General features: G+C 29.9%; 1 protein-coding gene across 1 annotated transcript in view; it reads left to right on the top strand.

The window, feature by feature from the left end:
- Positions 1-2,252: 2,252 nt before the first annotated feature.
- LOC100647134 (synaptotagmin-6) overlaps positions 2,253-8,169 on the top strand; it is a 98,544-nt gene continuing 92,627 nt past the window's right edge. Inside the window, exon 1 of the mRNA XM_003394035.4 lies at positions 2,253-2,698. The gene's annotated coding sequence lies outside the window, so the exon portion shown is untranslated. The remainder of the gene's footprint in view (positions 2,699-8,169) is intronic.

The following is an 8,169-nucleotide window of genomic DNA, read 5'->3' as shown; positions in this document are numbered from 1 at the left end:
TACTAGAAGAATGTGATTCTAAAGTAAAAAATTGCAAAAATAATAAAAGTAAATTTAAAATAAAATTAAAACATGTTGTTTATCCAAGTACAATCCGATAATATAAAAAACAGTATTATTTAGAACATTTGTAATTAAAAGATATTTAAACGCTGTTATAGCTTCTACGTAGAAATTATAATTGTGTACCTGTGCCATGTGATTATTACTTTTTATATAAAGTTGCAAATAATAGTAAATTTGAATAATTTAATGTTTTATAATTCCACGTTATTTGCTAAGATATTTAATAATATAAAAGAAATAGAAAATAAAAATTACTTGAAAAAGAAAATTAGTTCCTAGAATTAATAGTATTAATAATATTGCGTTAAAAATAATATATATTTCGCAATTAATGTTTGATTAAATAATATTGAGAAAAAAGCAATATATGCGTATATTTTACTTTATAATATATTTTTTTAATGATAATACAATTTCACCGCTACAGCCAATCAGGAGTCAACCAGGCGAGAATTTAGTGTTGGCAATCATGCTTGCTTTTATATCGATAGTATTTTCACAAATAGATCTTTAAATTTTTGTGCCTATATACAGAAATTATAAAAAAATTCCTTTAGATTTCTAATAGGTAAGATTTATGAGGAAATCTTTAGATCTTTGATAAGATTAGGTTCCTGGTAGGTAGGGTCTATATAAGAGCATCCAATTTCGTTTAAATTAATCTAGTTTTAAATTAATTTCAGGCATTTTTTCAAAACCAGTGGAAAGAGATACACAAGATATATATATATATATATATATATATATATATATACACAAATATAGATACAAGATATTTAAGTGTGTTATATATGTATGTATATACAATATATATGCATGGAAAGTATTCAAGACTCTGGAGGTATGATGTCGTACAAACAGGTCTGGACGCTCCTATACTGAAAGTACTGACGAAACCATAAAGCATCCATTTTTTCAGTCCAAAAAGTCAACATGGAAGACAAGATTTTTGTTCTGCTCATGCGTGACATGGTATGAATGTCTCAGACAGAGACAGAGATACCTCACTTATCTCTATCTATCTCGTAAGAACTTTGTTGTCATCCATATTGATTTCTGACGACTCAATTCTTGAGCGATTTTCCCTAGCGAGTGTCGAGACCGGTTTATATGATTGCGTTTCGTATAATACCTGTCTCCTCTCTCTCTCTCATTATTACGTTCAGATATTTATGTATACACACAGATAGAGCTTATGAAAACTTTTAGATTTTTACTAGACAAGTTAAATTGTAGATTTTAGAGCGAAAATAGCAACGACAATAACAATATACTTTTATTAATACGCTGTGTATATGATTTTGAAGTTACACCATTAAATATTAGAAAACTAAATTTCAGTTAATAAGTATAATAAAAGTAAAATGTACGATTACATCGTCTGAAATGAAATATAATGAAATACAGTATATAATCTTGCAGCTGTAATCTTATTTTTATTGATGTCGTCCGCAATGCATACTAGACCGCTCAAGTTCATGTAGTGTTTTAGAGATTTTTGTGTATTAAAAAATTCTTCAAAATTCTTGAATACTTTTTCAGTTTCTAAAATATGATTCAATAGTTTTTATTTGCCACGGGTCAGCTTAATCTTTTTAAGTAAATCTAAATGAAAAAAGAAAGGCAAATATGAGAAAAATGAAAAATTATTAAAAATTAACTAGTTAAAAACGAACCAGTATGCAGACGGCGAGTTAAATATATTGAAATACTATATTTATTATAATGAAATATAATTATATATACATTATATGTGTATGTATATATATTTCTTAATATTTGAATATAATATGAATATAATAAATATACATGTTTATTTTATAAGATTTAATAATTTATCTATACGTGTAATCTGTTTGTGATTCTGTTTATGAACGATGATGTTCAATTAATTTGAACTAGCACAAGACGTCTGTGAAGAATTTTAAAAGGATGGTGTATTCTATACGAGTATAAATAATTTATCAAACTTCTGTAAAATAATACATAAAATAAGTCTTATTCGTATGTGTACAATTGAACAACGTGCAATTAACAATCATTCTTGTTCGGTTAACGATTAATTTCTTTATGTTATATTTTATATTTATATTTTATATTAACATATTAATCTAAACCCCACTCGCTTTCCTTCCATCGACCTCTAGCGAATCCGCAACGTCGAAAGGTGTTCAGTTATCGGCGCGCCGTGATGCGAGCAGGAACTGTTTCGCATTTCGAGTAACTCGCTATCTCGTTTATCGATACGGTTAATAAATTTTTCGTAAATTCACAAAATCAATCTATAAACTGTTCTCATTTCAATTCGTTTGAAAGTAAACAAGTCGAAAGAATTTTTATTAATTAATTTTACTCGTGATTAAAAGACGTGTTTATTACTTCTCTTTTTACTTTTTACTTGTTTCTTCTTTTATTCCTCTTTTCTGAGAAATTGAACGACCGACTAGGAACTAATTGTGAAATCGTATAATAGTGTTTGGGATTTCCTTATTGAAAGAATTGCCTAGGACTCAATTTTCGTAAAAGGATTTATATGCGCGTTCGTGCACATTGACAAACGGATTCAACATCGGCGCGTTCCTGCGATTTCGTTAACCATTTGCCGTCCCTGGAGTCTCTACGAATTGTAACTGTGAGTATAATTCATTTTTAAAACGTATAAACCGTTTGAAATAATTGTAAACTAGTGATATAGTAGTTAAAATTCTTATAAATCATACTCAATCTATACGACGCATTGTATTACGACCAAGCTTCGATTGTTTCGATTTGTAGTCTTAGTTTTATTACGTAAAATTAAAAAACCATACAATCTCTAACACTGGTATTACATTAAATAGAAGTTGTAATTATTAAACATACACGAAGTGGACTTTGTTTCTTATAATTCCTATAATTTCGTTTCATAAATAAAATTTGCCTGTTTTTCAAGAACGTATCTCTTCTACAGTTCTTCGAGCATAAACATCCAAGTATGTCGTCGTCGTCGTTGTTGTTGTTGTTGTTGTTGTTGTTGTTGTTATGTCCTGAGGCAATACTCACGCGATCGTATGAACTACGCAAGTAATTGCGCTCGAGAGTGGCAGCTGTGTTTTGAAATACGAGCACCAGTTGGTTACCTCTCTCAATCATCCGATCGTTATAGGAAATAGCAATGCGTTGTGAAGATACCCGATACCGATGCCACAAAAGCTTACCAAGTTGAACTGGACGATATTCCGATAACAAACCGTGGTTTGAGGAAAATTTTCACGCGAATCAATACTGCTTATCGAGCTCGCTGTGTAAACGGTTCTAATCGCAAGTCACAGCTTTCCGAAGGATAAATTCTAGTATACGTGAGAAAAAAGTGTTATTGTCCCATTGAGGCGTTCATGTTTTTTTAAATTGTTTTCACTTATCGCGTAAAATTTCTCTTTTTGTCATGCATGCAGACAGTTTATAACGACATTCCAATTTGTCTCACTCTATTTGCTAATTTCGTAGCACACAGTACCTATATAAAACGGGGGTGAATATTTGGAAATTTTAATATTGGCGAGATAACAGGATACGATTCAGATATCGTGCATTTTTATGAAATTCTTCGAGGTTTTCGGCGTGCCATTGCTATGTAATGAGATCAATAAAATGCTTTCTAAAGTCATTATTAGACTTTGAGAATTAATATTGAATTTCGGTAAATAACTTCTACGAATGGTGAAATATTTATTTATGATGATACAATTTAAATTATTTTATTGAAATAATTTTGGGCAGATTAGAATTTTAATATTTTAATTGTTTGTAAATTTTTATCTTTTTCATTATTTCATTTGTTTATAAAACAAACGTATGCATCACCGCAGAGGAAAAATATTGTGTCATAAAATGAGATAATTCATGAAACATGTTGATCGCAGATGACAGTATTACTAATTTCCTTATCGAAATTTAATGCCTTTAATATGCTAAATAAATATATTATATTTGAAAACAAAATAATATAAAATTCAAATAATAAAGTAGTTTATAGTAGTTTATATTATATTATCTTGAATGCTCAGAAAAAGTTTTCACTATCGTGAAAGATAGAACGGCAATATGTAGAATATGTCGAAATGTCAACGAAGTTGCATAACAGGTAATTTGCATATTATATTTCCCCGGATTTTAATTTCTGATGTTTCTGGAGCTAATGTAAAGTTCGCGAAGCCTAAAGATTCTGGAATTTACCATCGTGAAATTCTATAAAAAAAGTAACTAACGATCGTGCAAATTGAATTTTTTCATATCTGCCATATTAACATCATTTTAGATTTGTTCGTCGCTGCGAAACCTTTTCCCCCTTTTTTTTTTCCTAGTTCAAGCCCTACAGATATTGGACAGATTTTCAACGAAATATTAAGTAAACCATTGCTATTCCACGGAAAATTTAATACGATTCTGAGGTTATTTCATGAATCTATTAAATTCAAGATACTCGTTACTTCGTTGTGCACTGTGTTATTAATAAGGAATTGTTTTAAAGCGAAATATTAATTCGATGAAAATACTATGACAAAGACAAATCTCGGTACGCATTTTGTGGAGAAACGGCATGTACAGAGAGGAAATAAAATTTGAAGAAGCTATGATAAATTAGTTTACGTTGCGAGTTTCCAACGCAATTATAAGTTTTTGAATATGGGTATATAAAAATCTAGTTTGACGTTATTTCTTTCTTTCTTTCTATTTTGTTTCCCCTCTGTTTAATATGATATTTAATACGCATTACTTTGAAACACGACATCGTTTCAAAAATCATTATTTTTCACCGACAAAGTTATTAATCAGGAAATTTAGTTTGATCTTATTTTAACAACTTTGATTTCTCTCCTTTATTTCCTTTTCTTATAAACTGAAGTTAGATTTTCCAATCACGTTAGATGAAATTTGAAATTACGTATCTCAGAATTAGAAATTTCTCGCGGGAAATATTTCTTGTGAAGATGAAATGATAAAATCAGTATCCCTTCTGGCACACGTACAATGTTCTTCTCTCAACAGTGATTTGTCACCGACTCTAATCATTTGTCACAGTCTAGTCATTCTGATATAACGACAAAATATAAGGACGTAAATGGTTCGAAGGTACGCCGGTTTAACGTTTCAAGCGACGGAAGGAAAATCAGATTGTATTTGTTATCTCACGATGTGTAAAGCTGTATAATATTAAACACAGAATATCTCAAGTTGTATCGTACCGGTGTTAAATTTCTCAAATATTTTGGACTCCTTTATCATATTTTGTATTTCTAATTTTACTTGTATATTAACTATAGATAGGTCTAATAGCTTTTTCTTTATTGTGACAATAACATGTACGTTGAATGAGAAACAATGAAAATTCTTCAACATTGTGCCTTTTATTGCATAAAGTGAAAGATGGCTTTATGGAGCATTCGACTCTTCATACGATAAATTCCTATATTTTCGATGTAAAATGTATCTGATTTTTTATTACGTTGTAATTAATGATTAATTAAGACGATTAATTAAGTGATTCATGGACATACATGTTTAGATAAAGGATAGGCATAATATTCGCATAAATATTATACAGGTTTTACATCAACAAATTTATGAATATCTCCGTGCTATTTATTTGAAAATAGATTCGGGAATAAGGAATTTCGTGAATTAACAGAATTCTGCCAATTTTATGAAATCTCTTTATGAGGAATAAAAATAAGCCGCTAATAAGTATTGATCTCTATGATCAATCAATCAAATTATCGAGAAATTCAGCAAAATTAAATTTGCACTCACTTTTATCTCATCGTTCACAGAATTCGCAATTAGAAATTCCAATAATTCTCGTTAAAAAACATTATCGAATAACAGTCTCGTTATAAGTTGCTTCAACAGTTATTGCCATTTCTGTTAATGCCGCAACAAGGGCCGGTATCGTCTATTTTATTGCTCTTTTTTTATGCTTTTAATTTACAAAAATTAAATGCCAATGTAATTTCACTATGAAATCGCTTTAATAACAGTTGTTAAATCGAAAGATTATAGAAATGTTTCGTATGAAAGCGTTCGAGTTTAAAATTATTACGTAATTATCTTTTACGCCAACTCTAGCAACGTTTTTGCATTTTTTTCACCATCCATGGATGAGCAATGATCTGTGTAATTGATGTACGTCATGTACAGCGTGAGTTGCAGTTGACACCGGAAAAAAAAAACGAGCGGTATTGGTCATATAAAAAAGAAGTGAAAAAATATATTTCATTTCTCTTCTTTTTCATGTCTGTGAATCAAATCTTGTTCCCATTTTTAGGTGAATTTCCGTAGAAAGATCAAACGCATAATTACCACATGGAACGATGGACTATCGAGAAGAAACAATACCTACAAATTGATTTGCTCGATTTGTTAATACGATTGCGTGAAATGATTTAATTAAACCCGACCGATTGACGGGTAAATGTCAGATAATTTCGTGTCATTCAGATTTTATAGCCCGCCTGTTTCGAACTGTTTCATAACTGATTACGGTTATTTGTTACATCAGTGATTATTTGCAACAAGAGCATTATTACTGCGAATTAACAACAGTAAAATTTATCTTTTGAAGTCGATATCAATTTTATAAAATTAATTAATTATTTAATTAATTTTATTTCTTAATATTTAGATGTCAGAAAGTAAAGTATGAAAGAAACAGTGATGATCAAATTAACTGTAATAATGGCTTAGTTGTTATGTTCAATTCTTCTCACTTAAGTAATTCTTTTCTGGACAAAGGACTTTTTTTTCTGTAATTCAACCCTCATAATTACTGGCTATGTCGACCCTTTAACTATAAAATGTTGGATGTTTAAGCATAAAATGAACTTGTACTAGGTTTTCTATCAGAGAAAACTGCCTATTTTTATCAATCGCTTTGAAAGCAACGAGCAGAGGTATTGCCGGAGTTACCTTTATTTCTTTTCATTTTTGACAAAGTTCCGATATTTTATCAGAGAATAGAACGGTTTTGCTTGAATTCAATAAGACGCGCTTGAGAATTTTCGATATCGAAAAAATCGGAATAGGTTCGATTTGATAGGAAATATCGAAGGGTAGAAAAATGAGCAAAATTAGTTAAAAAAATTATTTATTCCTTAAATCCGAAATTTTCTGTCGAAGTTATATTTTAAATATTAGATAAATTTTGTCGAAGAAAAGATTATTTCACGGCATCAGCTTCCTTTTTAAAGTAGATACTTTTAGGGTTTTTTTTTTTTTTTTTTTTTTTTTTTTTTTTTTTTTTTTTTTTTTTTTTTTTTTAAGAGATTACTCTCCTTTTGAATTTCAATTGCATTCTTACACGTGTGATATTTTAACCTTTGTCTGATCATAAAAATGTCATGTTTATTCTAAAAGACTAGCAAAGGATGCAGTTTATATTCCTACGTTGATTTTAACTGATGAAGCTTTAACTTCAACCGATAATTTTAGAACGCTTGGGCAGCATCCCGAAGTGTTCCTAAACATATTACGTTTTATTTAGCCAAGACCTCCTTTGGGAGTAAGCCGCCCTCTAGCCATCTCGAGTAGTTTATAATCGTTGCTAAGCATCCATATTTGTCATTTAGCACCGTTACGTGAAACTAACGTATCCTATAATAAATATGAAGGAGTGTATGAATTTTCCTGTAATTCTGGATTCGAGTGTCGTATTTACATTTTCTACGTATGCATATGACAAGAGTAAGGTTTGTCTTGTTTACATTTAAAGATTATAAATACGAGAATTGAGTTATCTGACATTAACACTGCCAGCTCAAAAAAAAGATCATTTTTAAAGCTTTAAATTAACAGTTTTTTTTTTATTTAAGTTGAAAAATAATCAGTTTCTTATAGAATTTTTTGTTTCTTGAGAAATCGAAGTACTGCGAGACACATTGTACAGTAGTTCGTTCCATTTTTCATGCAATTCGAAAGTCATCGTTGCTCATACATGAATAAGGCTTTGTATCGAATATTATGAAAATGAGAGAATTATCGAAAAAGCTAAGTGAAATGAACAATTGGCGGTGAATTTAATGCCCTTCCGTTCCTGGTACACGGAGTTCGTGTTAATGGCACGGCGTT

Source organism: Bombus terrestris, chromosome 2 (genome assembly GCF_910591885.1).
Source record: "Bombus terrestris chromosome 2, iyBomTerr1.2, whole genome shotgun sequence".
Classification (NCBI taxonomy): Eukaryota; Metazoa; Arthropoda; class Insecta; order Hymenoptera; family Apidae; genus Bombus; species Bombus terrestris.
Note: the sequence above shows the minus strand (reverse complement) of the source record. Positions and strands in the feature narration are given on the sequence as shown.